General features: G+C 44.0%; 1 protein-coding gene across 6 annotated transcripts in view; it reads right to left on the reverse strand.

The window, feature by feature from the left end:
- Positions 1-17488, reverse strand: part of HMG20A (high mobility group 20A) — a 145025-nt gene that overhangs the window by 46801 nt on the left and 80736 nt on the right. Inside the window, exon 1 of one of the 6 annotated variants that reach the window (XM_036281539.1) lies at positions 2954-3074. The exons of the other annotated variants lie outside the window; for them this stretch is intronic. The gene's annotated coding sequence lies outside the window, so the exon portion shown is untranslated. Of the gene's footprint in view, positions 1-2953; positions 3075-17488 lie in introns of those variants that run through there. 6 annotated transcript variants of the gene reach the window in all.

The following is a 17488-nucleotide window of genomic DNA, read 5'->3' on the forward strand; positions in this document are numbered from 1 at the left end:
CGCCTGCCTACTGGCCAGTCCCACTTGAGCTCAATGCTGGGAAGGGACCAAAGTTTTACTCGAGCTACTGATGGAAGCGGGATATCGAGTATCAAAGAAAAAGGTGCAAATTTGCCAAAAAGAAGTCAAATACTTAGGTTTCAAGATCACCCAAGGCAAACAAATGCTAGGGGCTGAAAGGAAACAGGCAGTCTGCGCTATTCTGGTTTCCACTTCCCATCGACAGACTCAAGAATTCTTGGGAGCAGAAGGGTTCTGTATCAAATACGAATACCTGGATTTTCTGAACTGGCAAAACCCTTATATGAGGCGTTGAAGGGAAAAGAAAAGGCGTCCCTTATCTGGGTCCTGATCAAAAGAAAGCATTTAAAACTATAAAGACCAAATTCACGGAGGCACCAGCCTTAATACTCCAGGATGTATCACTGGACTTCAACCTGTTTGTGCACAGAAACAATGGAATAGCCCTGGGAGTCCTAACCTAGGAATTTGGTCCTTGGCAGAGACTGGTAGCTTACCTTTCAAAGCAAATTGACCTAGTTGCAGCAGGCTGGCCACCCTGTCTGAGGGCCTTAGTGGCCACCACACTGCTAATCAAGGAGGCAGACAAACTCATGGTGGGATAAAATCTAAACATAAAAACTCACGGTGGGACAAAATTTAAACATCAAAGTACCCCAATCTGTTATTACCTTGATGGATGCAAGAGGAAAGTACTAGCTAACTCATGCCCAAATGACCCAGTACCAAGGACTCCTATGTGAAAACCCATGAATAAGACTAGAAGCAGTGAAATCTCCAAATCCTGTTACACCTTTTTGCTAATAGCAGCCGGGGCCCTGGAGCATGACTGCTTGGAGGTACTTAATGAAATCTACTCTAGCCGACCAGACCTGACAGATAAACCTCTGCAAAATCCTGACCTTATTCTGTACACGAACAGCAGCAGTTACGTGAGTGAGAGCAAAAGATATGCCGGGTATACAACAGTTTCAGATTTTAAGACTCTGGAAGCAAGGGCCCTCCCTGAGGGATGGTTGGCTCAAAGAGCAGAACTATGGACCCTAGCAAGGGCATTAGAACTCAGCAAGGATAAACGGGCCAACATATATACTGACTTGCGCTATGCCTTTGCCACCCTACATATACATGGGGCTATATACAAGGAAAGAGGGCTCCTTACTACAGCGGGGAAAAGAATATTAAACCAAGGTGAAAACCTAAAATTGTTGGAGGTGGTCTGGGAATCGAGAGGTAGCAGTCATCCACTGCAAGGGACACCGAAAGGGAAGAGACTCAGTGTCAGAAGGAAAACTGTCGGGCAGATGCTGCAGCTAAACAAGTTGCAAGAGAACAGACAGACCCACCAAAAATCATGCTGGCTCCTGAACTGCCTGTAACCCCAAAATACACGGCCCAGGAAGAAGAATGGGCACAACAGGAGGGAGGAAATATAATGAAGGAAGGATGGTGGATACTCCCAGACCACAGAATCTATGTGCCCGAACAATCAGCCCATCGGTTAGTGCTCCAACAACATGAACTCACTCACCTGGGAAAAACCACCCAGAAGCCTCATTAAGCCAGTACTAATAGCTTGATTTCCATCATTCTGTGCCTCAGTCTCCCAACACCGTCCCCTCTGTGCTCAAAACAATGCCAGACAAAGCCCCACTGGGCCCGCTGGGATCCAGTGCTACAACCAAACACCCTTTGAAGATCTGAAGGTAGACTTCTTGGAAGTAGGACCCAGTAGAGGAAATAAATATCTCCTGGTTTTCATCTGTACTTTCTTGAGCTGGGTTGAAGCTTACCCCACACATACGGAAAAGGCAAGAGAAGTAACCAAAGCTCAACTGAGCATCATCCCGAGATATGGAATGCCATTGACTATAGGATCAGACAATGGCCCAGCCTTCATAGCAGAAATAGCACAGCAGGTAGCTAAAACTCTAGGCATCCAGTGGAATTTGCATACGGCCTACCAGCCCTAGAGCTCAGGGAAAGTAGAACACATGAATCAAACCCTTAGGCACACCATGGCAAAACTATGTCAAAAAACCAACCTGCCCTGGACTGATATATATACTGCCCCTAGCTCTCCTGCGTGTATGTTGTACCCCTTTAAAAATCTCATATAGAAGACCTCTCCCACTGATCAAATTCAAAGGGGATATTAAAGAACTGGGAAATTTGGTAACTCAAAAACAACTAAAAGGACTAGGAAGAACCATTCTTGAGGTGCACAATTCCCTGGGAATAACTAACTACACCCTTACAGACCAGGGGACCAAGTCTGGATAAAAAACTGGAAAAGGGAATGCCTCAAACCAACCTGGAAAGGGCCCTATTTAGTTATACTAATCACTCCCAAAGCTCTCAAGGTTGCAGGTCTGAATACCTGGACCTACTACTCAGGGTGAAGGCAGCTCACCTACCATACAACAACCAACCTGCCTGAAGAGTGACCACCAACCAGAACAATCCTCTGCAAATCAGGCTTAAGAAGACAGGAATTAGTGGAATCTTGGAGTTCCTGGAGTTGTTACTATCTTGGAAACAATAAAGCTCCAAATGATGCTTCAAATAAGGACCCCCCAACTACCATTACTCTCCTCTGGATGGTAAAGAACTCTAGTTGCTGCATCCCCTTCTCTTCAACGCCTCTATTCAGCAGGAAGCAGTCAGAGAGATCGTCGCCCCTCTTCCTTATGGGGTACTAAGGGAACTCCCTGTCCAAGCCCACGCTTATGAATACCATATAAAATAATGTTCTCTAAGCCTGCTAGGAGCAGCTTGAGAATCATGAGGGGGGAATGAGAAGGCAAGCCGGGTGCAGATAACCCCCTTAGCTGGCAGTGCAGAGACCGCACCCCTGGATTCTGTAATCCTGTTTGTCCCTTACATCAGCCAACTGCATAAACTATAGTGGAACTAGAAAGTCCCCAAATACCTGGAAGCCTATCATGTAAAAAAGGTGACTGGAACCCAGGCGCGGGGCTCAGCCTTTTGAGGTGACTCTGCTGGGTCAACACCAGTACACATTAAACAGTCATTTTCTAATCGTCCGAGTATGTGCTGTCTGTCTCTTCCTGCTGACTGAATTTCTGCCATAACACTGGCATTTACATACATAGGTATATCATGCACCTGGAAGAGTAGAAAATAGGTATTATCTTGGGGTTTACTTTTTGAATTCAGGTCTGGACTGTAGCTTTGGAAATCCAAAAATTCCCTCTAACACTAACCACTCACTGAAAAAAAATTGATGCATGAAACAGAGTGCCAATTTAAGATATTTTAATAATGATTACAAAAATTGTAATAAGAATTATATTAAGCACTACACCCCCCCCCCCCCACACACACATAGTGCTTAATATAATTACCAATGAACACATTCTCTCCCTGTAGTAATAAGGGGAGCCAAATCACAATCAAAACATTGCTTTGGTCAATATGGGGCCAGAAAAAGGGAAATTAGAGCTTAAGAAATGTTCCTCAAATAAGATTGCTCTAGTAACCTTTCCCAACAAAGGAATGATCTTAACAATGAGACTATGTTATTACCAATGTGTTGGACAGTGCTAGAAACATAATTTGTACTTCTGGTTTCTGGGTTTGGCACTGTTCATGTGCCCTTTCCTTACTTTACATATGTTAATACCACTTCGTTAAGTCATCTTCCTTGAAGACTATATTCCCTTCCCAACCATACACCTCAGAGTTGAGAGGTGGAATTCTACCTTCATTTTCCATACTACAACCCTTATGCAAAACTCCCAGTTTCTTTAAAAATCATGTTACTTGGCTATACTAACTTCAAATTCCAAAATCTCTGATAAGTTTCCTATTATTTCAGCTTTCTCAATTACTTCTACTACAACTTACCTTTAACTACACACCTCTATTTACTGACCATTGATTTCCCCTTCTCTGTCCAGCTTATATTCCATGGCTACATTTCAAATATCCTTTTGCCAACACTCTCAATTCCTTTGCCCTATTATCCTTATATACCCCAAATATAGATCAACTCTGAGTTTTATCCCTCTTTTAAAAAAATTCTTTTTTAAATTTATTGATTTGAGAGAGGGAGAGAGAGAAACATTAATGTGAGAATCGTTGACTGGTTATTTTCTGCATGTGCTCCAAGTGCGGGTTGAACACGCAATTTGGGTATGTGCCCTGAGGACCAGTAATTGAACCAGTGACCTTTTAGTATTTAGGATAATGCTCCAACCAACTGAGCCACGCAGGCCAGGCCTTACTTGCATTTTTTTTTTTTTCAATCCTCAACTGAGGATATTTGTACCATTGATTTTTAGAGAGCGTGAAGGGGAGGGAGGGGGAAAGAGGGAGAGAGAAAGAAATAGAGAGAGACATATACACAGAGAGACAGAGATATGAGAGACACATGGAATGGATGCCTCCTGTATATACCCCAGTCAGGGCCAGGGATTGAGCCTGCAACCCAGGTACATGCCCTTGACCATGGATGAAATCCAAGACCCTTTGGTACATGAATAAAGCACCCCAAACTACAAGAACCCCTTGAGTTCCCTAACAAACCAATGAAGTTGATAGGGGGAAGGGCATGTAACAGGAGCAGGACCACAGCTGTTTAATGATTATTCACCTTACTGACCACAGATAAGAGGTTTTCTAATAGACTCTGGGAAACTGGAAGATGTGCTGCAAGAAAACAAACAGGGGCTGTAAAAAAGATAAGATGCTTCAAAGCCTGGATGGGTCCATTACTCAGAAAAGAAAATACATGGTGAGAACAAACAAAGGACAGGACACACTTTGATTTAGTTGCTGTGCCTGGACCCTGAACCCCTCCAGGAGTTTGCTTCAAGGAATGCCAACCATTCCCTAGTCCCAGGAACATGGGGGAGGGGGTGGGTGGGCTGTTTTAACATCAAAGAAAATTAACTGCCTTGTTACTGAACTTTCAAGATCCTGAGAGGAGACATACAGACCACAGACCCTGCAGTCCTTATCCTGCCCTCTCCCCACCCCTTGCACACAGCCCCTTTATAATCAGCAGACTAATAGATGTTAGAGCAGAATTTCCAAAATGACCTGCAGCTCTCTCCAAATTGCTGGCATTATTGGAATAAAGATTCATATATGATTCAACCCTGTCTCTGCTTAATTTGGCTCAAGTAGTCACAGGTGGTCTTGGACTAGCTGTGTCTGTCTGATTTCAAGGTGACCATCAAAGATAACTGCTAATTATCATAATAAACTCACAGATGCATTAGAATCTGAAGGAAACAGAAAATACCAGCTGAGTAAACACCTGAGAAGAAACCTTTAGCTCAAGATATCTACATGTTTAGAATCCAGACTCACATCAAAGAGGTAAATAGGGTTACTTTCTAGTTCTAAAACAAAATGATTCAAGCATGGAGCCCGAGGAAAACAGTATATGGGAAAGCAGATGCAACAAATGTCCCTAGTATCTTGACACAAATATAAAACTCACTACTTAACATTTCTAGGGTAAGGGTCCTTATTGTTTCAAGGAACATTGCTCCTCTATCTTCTTACATTTTATGCTATTTTTTTTTTCTTAGCTTAAACTGGCAAAACAACTGCAAATAGAGATGGAAAGAATGTTTGTTTCTTTTAGAGGCAATAACTCCTAAATCTTTTACCCTTTCAAATCTATGATTGTATATATTTAAAAAAATGTTTTATTGAATTGTTGGGAGGAACGCAGGGAGAGGAAGAGAGAAACATCGATGTGAGTCTCACATACACACCCTGACAGGACCAAACCCACAATCTGAGCATGTGCCCTTATGGGGAACCAGTGACCAGCCAGGGCAAGATTATATGTTTTGAGAAGGTAAATCAGAGGTCATTTATAAAAACTATAGTGTTGTGCATGCGTGCGCACATGCACACAGCCACATGTTAAACCTGACAAGCTGAAGGGAGGTTTGCATAGTGGCCTTACAAATTCAAAGACAGAAAGTAACCACGTTGGATGGTCTGAAATGAAAACTTTCTAACTAAAAGCAGCTCATGGTGGGTAGTCATGTCCTAGAGCAGTATTTTTCCCTAACAAAGGTCAATCTTCACTTTAACCTAGTCTGTCTTTTTTTTACCTAGGATAACATACCTGATAAAATGCCTTTGGAATAACAAAGTAATTTCCTTTTTTTCTGGACCCCTCAAAGCACAATCACTGTACCAGAGTGAAGACCACAAATCCCTTCATTGTTATTGTTATCATGTTAGTTGTTGACTGTTAACTAGCCCTTACCTACCCATGTCAAAGAAATATGTGTCTATTCATTTTTCTTTTTATTCAATCCCAGAGGTTTTCCTTTCTTCAGCCTTCCTAATCTATCACCAGGGGATTTCATGTAACCCCTTTACATCTCCTCCTTTGATTGTAATGTATAAAAGAAGGTGCAAAACTCTCATTCTCTGGAATGCTGATATAGCTGTGAATCTGGGTAGAGAAAGCCTCAGTTGAAACAGGATTCTAGGAACTCCTTTATAAGGGCTGGTTCAGGTGGTAGACACACAGTGCAGGCAGGAAGTTCAGCGCAGGCTTCTCCTTGAAGTGCAGTTTGTGTGAGAGGCCCCAGGAGCCCTTTTTAGTAAGGTATCTTCTTTATCAGGGCTCAAGAAACCCAGAAAGAAAGAAAATGTGAAACCGAGGGTCCTTATCACTTTGGTTAAATTTAGCTTTAAATCCTAGCTCTAGAAATCATCTCTCTCTCTCTCTCTCTCTCCCCCCCCCCCCGCCTCCCTCCCTCCCTCTACTTCTCTCCCTCTTAAAGGGACTGAGCCTTTTTCTGAATAATCTGCAACCCCTGACGCAGCAGAATAATTAGCAGGGACCTGAATGGTCACAGGGTCAATACCTCTCTGGCAGGCTAAAGATAATATTTTGACCTAAGTTATATTTCACTTCCTGAGCCCCCTGGCTACTTTCTCACAACACCAAACAGGGACACCAGAAAAGACCTCAGAACTGTCCTTAAGACCTGGAGAAATGATTTATTACCCTTACCTCACCACCTACAAACAACCAGTTCCCAGCATGACCCTGAACCTCCAACCCCTGGTGTCTCATGCTTTTGTTATAACTCAGTGCCATTGACCTAAACTCCCAGAGGCCTTCATGACAACCAAAGGGGTTGTCAGTTACTCATCTACTGAAGAACATTCTTCACTAACTAACCCAGAGGAATCGCTAACCCCGGGGCAATAACTAACCCCTGAGTAATCTGCTAACTCCAGGGTAATAACAAACCCTTGAGTAATCCTGGGCTCAGCACCAGGAATAATCTATTGAAAACATCTTGACCTTTGAGATGTCTGAGAAACTGAGTAACAGGTAATTAACTAACCGCTAAATTCCGCTTCTGTAACATGCTTGCTTACACGTAGCACTCCCCCCCTACAAAATCCTATAAAAAGGAGCCATTTTAGCTCTCCGGGGCCGCAGTTACTCCTGTGTGAGACATACTGCAGGTGCCTGCGGACTTAGCTCAATAAACTCCTTTTATTAAACTCCATCTCGGCGTCTGAGTTTGGTCGATCTCCTGGGTTATAACATTTGGAGGCCCCAGTGAGATCACCTCGAGGTCCGCCTCTAAGAGGGGTCGACCTCTTCAGGCACAAGGCGAGGCGCCTCCATCCTCGTCTCTACAAATTTGATCTTCTGACTGCGGCCAGATTCGGCTTAGGGTCTTCGCGCCACGTGGTCTTGGTAAGTGGATCGATCCATTTATTTCTCTGTGTCTTTGGCTCCGGAGCATTTGGTGAGGTGTACAGGCGGGCGCCGCGCACTGTCTGCCTCTAATCAGAGTCAGGACGCTGACTTCTGATTTTGGAAGCCTAGGTGCTTCACTTTGAAGGTGTGTGTGTTCCGTGAGGGTGCGAGATTAGTCTCAGTGATTGTTCTTGTTTGTCTTCTGATTTCGTGTTCTTGTATGTTCAGCCTCTCTTGCTGCTCTAACTGTTTCACTTTCAGGAGAGACGCCATGGGCCAAGGACCATCCAGGACACCGACCCCATCTTGAATGTCTGCTCTCTTTTTCCGATTTTCTCAAAAGGTCCTATAATTATGGGAAGCCAGCAGACCCCGGCTTCCTGAGGACGCTATGTGAACAAGAGTGGCCAACCTATGGGGGGGAATGCCCCTCGGAGGGGAGTTTTGACCCTAACCTCTTCTTCGCCGTGCGTTCGGTTGTTTATAGGGTCCCTCACCCAGACCAACAGGTATATATAGATGTCTGGATTGACACAGTATTAGACAAGCCTCCCTATATAACAAAATGTGGAAGGGAGAAGCCCCAAAAGGGAATGAAAGCTAAGGTAGGAAACCATACCATCATGGTTGTAGCCCCAAAGGAGCGACTGCGGGGGACAACCAAGGAAAGCCGACCAGAATCCCCTGGGAAAGCACCCAAACCCTGGTTATATCATGTCCTCCCAGGGGATCCTGAAGAATTGCTCCTATGCAGGAAACACCTCGGGCGGGAAGGTGACAGCACCCTCAGACGAGCCTCAGGCAAGAGCCCCAGGTCCGGCTGACAATGCCAGACTTTTGAGTCCCTCACATACATGGACAGCACCCCTTATCAACCTGCCCGGGAACCGAACACCTCTCAGTCCCGATGCTCCCGTTACGAGAGGTGCCTGCCCTGCCCGGCACTATGGGCCCGGTGCGTATGATCTATGTCCCTTTTTCAACTAGTGATTTATATAATTGGAAACAACAAAACCCCCCTTTCTCGGAGCAACCACAAGCTCTGATAAGTTTATTGGAGTCTGTATTCCGGACCCACCAACCCACTTGGGATGACTGTCAACAGATCTTACAAACTTTGTTCACCTCAGAGGAGAGGGAGAGGATACGCGCTGAGGCAATTAAGGCTGTGGTCGGGGATGATGCTGGCCCCGAGGGCTTAGATGATAAACTGCTTCAACGACCCCCAGAATGGGATCCAAACACTGGGGAGGGGATGCAGAGTTTATGCACTTATCACCGAAACCTCCTCAGGGGTCTAAGGGGCACTGCTAAGAAACCCACCAATTTAGCAAAAGTAGCAGCCACTATGCAGGGAAGGATGAATCTCCAACAGCCTTTTAGAAAGATTATTTAGAGGCCTACAGAACTTATACCCCCTTAGACCCGGATGCAGATGGGAATAGACGGATGGTCAACATGGCCTTCATCTCAGTCAACCCCAGACATCAGAAAGAAATTGCAGAAATTAGAAGGCTTTGAGAGAAAGAATTGAAGTGAGTAACTTGAAATAGCTCAGAAAGTTTTTCAGAACTGGGAGGATCTCATTAAGGAGCAAACTAGGCAACTGTCTCGAATCTTGCTGGTAACCTATCAGGGGAAGGGAACCTGATTTAACTTGGACTGCAGAGGAAGAGGCTTTTGAAACACTTAAACAGGCACTTGCCTCAGCCCCTGCCCTTGCCTTGCCAGATCCCACCAAACCTTTCCAGCTTTTCGTTGCAGAACGCAAAAGCATAGCAAAAGGAGTCCTAACCCAGACTCTGGGACCACGCTTCACCCTGTTGCTGCAGGCTGGCCGTCCTGCTTGAGAGCAATAGCTGCAACCGCTCTCCTTGTCAAGGAGGTGCAGAAGCTGACCTTAGGCCAGGACCTCCAAATCATCGGAGGCCACACCACTGAAGCCTTACTCAGGTCTCCTCCTGACAGATGGATTTCCAACGCTCGCCTCACTCAATATCAGGTACTATTGTTGAACCCACCACAGGTTACCTTCTCCAAGTCTACTGCCCTCAACCCGGCTACCTTACTCCCCGACGGGAATCAAGGAGAACTGCTCCACGATTGCCACTCGTTACTAGACTCCATAGAGGGAACCAGACCGGACCTCAAAGACGAGCAAATAGCCAACTCTGACTATGACCTCTATGCTGATGGGAGCAGTTTCATCAAGGATGGAACTCAGTATGCTGGGGCAGCAGTAGTCACCAATTAACAGGTAATCTGAGCTCAGGCCTTATCCCACGGAACTTCTGCACAGAAAGCAGAACTGATTGCCCTGACACAGGCACTCAACTGGGCAAAAGGCAAGAGGGTCAACATCTATACTGACAGCTGCTATGCCTTTGCAACTGCTCATGTGCATGAAGCCCTATACCAAGAAAGGGGCTCCTCACATCAGCTGGGAAAGAAATTAAAATTAGAGAAGAAATACTCAAACTCTTAGCAGCCATCTGGCAACTTAAGGCTGTAGCTATTGTTCACTGCAGAGGGCACGAAACCAAGCCTCGTCAGACAAAAGAAGGAAATGACCTAGCAGACCGGACTGCTAAACAAATTGCCCTAACTGAGGTAAAACCTATAGAAATCCTCCCTGCTCTTCCCCTTCGGGAATTGCCCTCCTTGCCATCCTACAATGAAGAGGAGCTCAACCTGGGAAAGAAGTTAAATTGTTCAACAGAAAAGGGGAACTGGCATCGGCTCCCTGACGGAAGACTACTTCTCCCCAAAGCCTTGGGAACTGCTCTCATTAGAGATCTCCACTATAGTACTCACCTAGGCACATCAAAATTAATCTCTCCAGTCAGTAGACACCTCTATATTCCAGATCTCAAGACTATAGCCACTTCGGAGGTTACCCGATGTTCTGCCTGTGCACAGGTAAATCCAGGGCCTCCCAGACCCCATGGACTTGGGGTCCGAATCAGAGGGCATGAACCAGGTGAGCATTGGGAACTTGATTCTACTGAGATCTCAACCAGCAAATTTGGATTTAAGTACTTACTAGTTTTTGTTGACACCTACTCAGGATGGACTAGGCTTTTGCACGAGGCATGAGACTGCTAATGTAGTTGCCAGGCATCTCCTAACTGGGATCATTCCTAGATTTGGCCTGCCCTTAGTACTGGGGTCAGACAATGGGCCGGCTTTCATAGCCAAAATTTCCAAATTAATAGCAGAAGCTCTCAGAATAGGCTGGAAATTACATTGTGCCTATAGACCCCAAAGCTCAGGTCAGGTAGAGAGAATGAATAGAACTCTTAAGGAGACTCTTACCAAACTTAAGATCGAAACCGGCGATAATTGGGTAAACCTCTTGCCATTTGCTCTGTTGTGCAGCTGATGCACCCCATATCTCAAGAACCTTACCCCTTATGAAATCATCTATGGGAGACCACCACCTATTATCCCTAAGATTCACTATGACCATATAGGTAAATTTTCTAACCAGGGGCTTCTCAAGTCTTTGCAGGCCATTGAAGTCATCAGAAGAGAGGCCCGCCTCTCAGCCAAGGAAAGAAAACAACCCAGTAACACCCATAGTCTTTAGAGAGTAGGAATAGGACAATAGCTCCAGCTTCTGGGTCCCCTCAGGTGCCAACGCCACAACCCTTCAATTCCTTTAGCAACTCGCTTCTAACCATGTTAGATTCTGTTTTCTCCCTCTTAAATAGTTCTCAACCTAACACCTCCGAAGACTGCTGGCTCTGTGTAGATCCAACACCACCCTACTATGTTGGTATTGGGGCAAATTCCACGGGTACTCTTGCCCCCATGAACCAAACTTTTAGTTACCCTGACTCACCTTAGCCAACTGTGCCTGAGCCGGCAAGCTCACCCTAGGAGATCTTCAAGGACAGGGGACCTGCTTCATCCTTGGAAACCTCGACCTCCAAGCTTCGCCATACAAGGACAACTGCCTGACCAACACCTCTCTGCGAGCCACAGGCTCACCCTCATGGACTCTGATTGCACCTAGTTGGACTTGGTTTGCATGCTTATCAGGTATCTACTGTTGCATTAGCCCCGGGAATGATTCAGTTCTTTTTGTTGTTATCTATATAGTTCCCCAGGTACACCTAAATGCAGGGCCCACAGGTGCAGCCCATTTTCATAGCCTCAGACTATCATACTAGACTCCAGAAACGTATACCCATTCTGATCCCTGTATTGGCTACCCTTGGTATTGCTGGCTTCACTGCCCTAGGGGCGACAGCCCTCATTAAGAATGACCCTGCCCTTCATAATCTGTCAGCCACGTTCTCCTGCAATATCAAATTACTCCAAACCCAAGTCAAATACTTTGAAAAAGAGGTTAACTCCCTAGCCGAAGTGGCCCTCCAAAAATCACAGAGATCTAGATCTGCTCTTCCTCAAACAGGGAGGCCTCTGTGCTGCCCTAGGAGAGACCTGTTGTTTCTATGCTAACCACTCAGATATCATCAGACAATCTATGCAAGAGCTGCAAAAGCGATAACGAGATAGAGAGAGAGAAAAAACTTACCTCCACCTCATGGTATGAGAGTATGTTCAATCAGTCTCCCTGGCTGACCACCCTCCTCATAGCTCTAGTGGGTCCACTCCTCCTCTTACTCATAGCCTTAGCTTGCGGACCTATCATCCTTAACAGAATCACTGCATTTGTCAAGGAGCGGGTCTAATCAATTAAGCTTATGGTACTAGCCCAACAACAACATTACCAACGCTTACCCTGATTGATGACTAATATGAATCAAGGATTTGATTAATTCAATAGAAGAAGTGGGGAATGTTATAACTCAGTGCCATTGACCTAAACTCCCAGAGGCCTTCATGACAACCAAAGGGGTTGTCAGTTACTCATCTACTGAAGAACATTCTTCACTAACTAACCCAGAGGAATCGCTAACCCCTGGGTAATAACTAACCCTTCAGTTATCCTGGGCTCGGCACCAGGAATAATCTATTGAAAACATCTTGACCTTTGAGATGTCTGAGAAACTGAGTAACAGGTAATTAACTAACCGCTAAATTCCGCTTCTGTAACATGCTTGCTTACACGTAGCACCCCCCGCCCCTTACAAAATCCTATAAAAAGGAGCCATTTTAGCTCTCCGGGGCCGCAGTTACTCCTATGTGAGACATACTGCAGGTGCCTGCGGACTTAGCTCAATAAACTCCTTTTATTAAACTCCATCTTGGCATTTGAGTTTGGTCGATCTCCTGGGTTACAACACTTTTGCCCTATATAATCTGTAACCTACACACCTTAAGGGAGTTCAGGCTGTGGGGAATTGGCTTCCCATTCTCCTGGATGCTGCTATTCATAATAAAATAACCAATCTTTCTCCACTGCAGTTCTCAGTGTCTAGTGTTTGGCTCTGCTAGTGTAGGGTGGATGAACACCTTCTATTCTGTAATAAATGTAAAACTCAGAATTATTTTGCCATAATTTTTGTTTTGAATCCTAAAGCTGACAATGCTCAAGGCTTCATAAAATAAATCGATTCACAGAATTCAAATTTGATATATTTAAAACTCTATAAGACCAGTTTTCTACTAACATTTTTCCTTTATATATCCTACCCAATATAAGGCTGGCCCTTCCTACACAGACCCTCCAGGTTCTCACCCTACTAAGGCAATTCGCAAGTGCTTAGGCAATATATTTCTTCCTGGTGTTTAAGCTGCTGATTTTGTTTACTTTGTTTTCTGGTGAAACAAAAACAAGTTTAAAACCTCTAACTGAGGAGTAACCAGACTAATTAAATCACCTCAAGATTCTTGGAGTTTAGTGTATTTACTAAAATCTGACAAAACTTTTATTTCCAGAGTTACAGATTGCTGTTCAAAGGCTCACTTAGTCCAGTCCCCGGAAATAAGAATTTACAGAATTATATGTTTTGTTCTTCTTTCTATATTAAAAGCACTCAGTTGCCTGTTAGCAAGCACTTTCATTGAGAATAGAAATCCACTATAGTGCTATTTAGAGGCATTATGATTATTTGCTTTCAATACACTCAAAAATAAAAATGCTGCTATCTCCCTTATATGCCTCAGAGATATTGAGACTCAAAGAAATATCTATTTATGTGCTTTGCAAACAATAAGAGACCGTGAAAGCTTTTTATGCTAATTATGTACAAAATTTTCACTGAAATACTTATGAGAAAGTACACTATACAAATCACATTGTATTAAACACAGTTATATAAGAAAACATATTGGAGCCCTAGCTAGTTTGGCTCAGTGGTTAGTGTTGGCCTGCGGTCTGGAGAGACCCGGGTTCGGTTCCCGCTAAGGGCACGAACCTCGGTTGCAGTTTGTCCCTGGCCCTGATTGGGTCATGTGGGTGGCAACCACTCGATGTGTCCCTTTAACATAGATGTTTCGTTCTCTCTCCCTCCCACTCTATCTGAACAAAATATCAAAAAAATGTACTCGAGTGAGAATAAAAAAAAAACACATTGGAAAACAGAAAAAAATGGCGGCGGAGTGAATGGAAGCTTTACAGACAATCTCCCAGGACCAAACTGGAATTACAACAAAAATAATGACAAATCATCGGGCAGGGGCAACTGAAAGGCAGCTGGGAGGACCACATAACCAGGGACACCGACTCAATCCTGGTAGGCTTGTGAGGACGTGAGAGGGGGCCGGGAGCCCACGGTCCGCAGTGGCCTGGGCTGGGACTAGCGGACTCGGCTGGGAACAATAGACACAGCTGGAAGATGCGCCCTCGGCTGGGTCCTGTGGACTCAGCTGGGTGCTATGCCCTTGGCTGCTGCCCCAGCCTCAGCCGCCCTTAGCTGGGAGCAGCACCCTCGGGTTAAATTCCCAGGTGGCTCCACGACGCAGAGCCAGGACAGAAGCTAAACTGGCAGCAGCCACTCACCTTGGGCTCCGGCAGAGAGAAGGCAGAAAGGACTGGAATGTGTGGGGACACTTGGGATTTGGAGGGTGCTCACAGCTTTTGCTGAGTGCAGCCACGCAGGACAGTGGTCATCTTACTCCTTCCCCAGGGCCCTGGGGAGAGGTGGCAGCCCCTCCCTCAAAGATTCAACCCCACCTGGTGGTAATTGAAATGCGAATTGAGGCCCCTTAACAATCAGCATCTGCCACACCCTCTGGAAATCCTCTTACACTGAGCACATGAAGGAGTTTTTCACTCAACTCAGAAACCAAGGTTCTTCTGGTGACCTCTACAAATAGCCTCCAGGCAAAAAAAGCTAGAGGATAACTACCATTCCCTGGGCTAGCAACTCTAACCAGGAAAGTTAAGACTTGACAGTGTTGTTTAAAGAACGTCCTCCCTGCCTCATCCAAACCCAGGAGAGGGAGCCAAAAACAGCAGAACACCAACACCCACAGGGAAAATATGGCAGACTCCAAAGCCCACTGTGATAGCCAAAATGGTGAAAAACAGATGAAAGAACAAGAGACCTCTACCGAAGATGAGATAAATGAGGCAGTTAAGCAAGTTAACAGAACTAGAATTCAGAGCCATGATCTTGAGGAAGCTGAACAGCAAGTGTAAGGACATGAGCACCACGAGTAAAGACATAGAAATGATGAAAATCAACCAGTTGGAAATTAAAAACCACCAAGAAGAAATGAAGACTGACATATCAGAAATGAAAAACACATCACAAGGTCTAAAAGAAGAGTAGAGGAAGCTGACGACCGGATCAGTGAATTAGAAGACGGTAGAAAAAAAATAAACCAATCAGAAAACCAAAAGGAAAAAACGATTAAAAAACAGGAAGACAGCATAAGAGAACTGTGGGACAACTGGAAACGTAATAATATTCGCATCATAGAAGTCCCCGAAGAAAAAGAAAATGAGCAAGGGTTAGAAAATATATTCAAAGAAATAGTGACAGAAAACCTCCCTAATTTGGTGAAGGAAGAAGACATTCAAATTCAAGAAGCACAGACAGCCCCAAGTAAGAAGAACTCAAACAGGCCCACACCAAGACACATAGCAATCAAACTGCCAAAAATGAAAGACAAAGAGAGAATCCAAAAAGCAGCAAGAGATAAGCAACAGGTTACCTACAAAGGAAACCCCCTAAGGCTCTCAGCTGACTTCTCACAAGAAATACTACAGGCCAGAAGAGAGTGGAATGAAGTAATCAAGGTCATGAAAAACAAGGATGTGAATGCAAGACTACCCAGCAAGGCTATCACTCAAAATAGAAGGTCAAAAAAAGAGATTACCAGACTAAAAAAGGGTAACGGAATACATTAGCACCAAACCAGCACTGCAAGAAATGTTAAAAGGACTGCTGTAATTACCAGGAGAAATGGAAAGAATAATAGAACCACACTAAACAAAAATGGCAATAAATCATTACATATCAATAATCACCTTCAACGTAAATGGATTGAATGCTCCCATAAAAAGACACAGAGTAGCTGATTGGGTAAGAAAGAATGACTCATCTATATGTTGTTTACAAGAGACCCACCTCACAACAAAAGACTCACATAGATTGAAAGTGAAGGGATGGAAAAAATTTTTCCAAGCAAATGGAAAGGAAAAAAAAAGCTGGGGTAGCAATACTCATGTCTGATAAAACAGATTTCAAAATGAAGGCCATAATTAGAGACAAAGAAGGCCACTACATAATATTGAAAGGATCCATCCAACAGGAAGATATAACCTTGATAAACATATATGCACACAATATAGGAGCACCAAAATATATTAAAAATCTTCTGGAGGACTTCAAAGGAGAAATCGATAGCAAAAGAATCATAGCAGGGGACTTCAACACCCAGCTGACATCCCTGGATAGATCCTCTAGACAAAAAATTAGGAAGGAAACAGAGACTCTAAATGAAGCACTAGACCAAATGGATTTAATAGATATCTACAGAGAATTACACCCCAAAACTACAGAATTCACATTCTTCTCAAGTGCACATGGGACATTCTCAAAGATAGATCACATGATAGGACATAAACTAAGTCTCTACAAGTTCAAGAAGATTGAAATCATATCAAGCATCTTCTCAGATGACAATGGCATGAAACTAGAAATCAATTGCAAGAAGAACATACAAAGACATTTGAACACATGGAAGCTAAATAGCATGTTATTAAACAATGAATGGGTTACCGAGATGATCAAGGAAGAAATTAAAAACTTCCTGGAAACCAATGAAAATGAAGACACAACAACACAAAATCTATGGGATGCAGCGAAAGCAGTTCTGAGAGGGAAGTTCATAGCACTACAGGCCTATCTCAAAAAATAAGAAAAATCTCTAATAGACTATCTAACCTCACAACTTATAGAACAAGAAAGTGAACAAAAAGAAAACCCCAGAGCAAGTAGAAGGAAGGAAATAGTAAAGTTCAGAGCAGAAATAAATGACATAGAGACCAAAAAAACAATTCAAAGGATCAATGAAACAATGGGCTGGTTTTTTGAAAAGATAAACAAGATTGATGGACCCTTAGCTAGACTCACCAAGAAACAGAGAGAGAATCCAAATACACAAAATAAGAAATGAAAGAGGAGAAGTAACAACTGACACCACAGAAATACAAAAGATCGTTAACAACTACTATGAAAAATTATATGGCAACAAAGTCGATAATCTAAGCGAAATGGACAAATTTCTAGAAACACATAGTGTCCCAAAACTGGACCAGTAAGAGATAGAAAATTTGATCAGACCAATAACAACAGAAGAAATTGAAGAGGTAATCAAGAC

The sequence above is a fragment of the Molossus molossus genome, unplaced genomic scaffold (assembly GCF_014108415.1).
Source record: "Molossus molossus isolate mMolMol1 unplaced genomic scaffold, mMolMol1.p scaffold_m16_p_38, whole genome shotgun sequence".
NCBI lineage: Eukaryota > Metazoa > Chordata > Mammalia > Chiroptera > Molossidae > Molossus > Molossus molossus.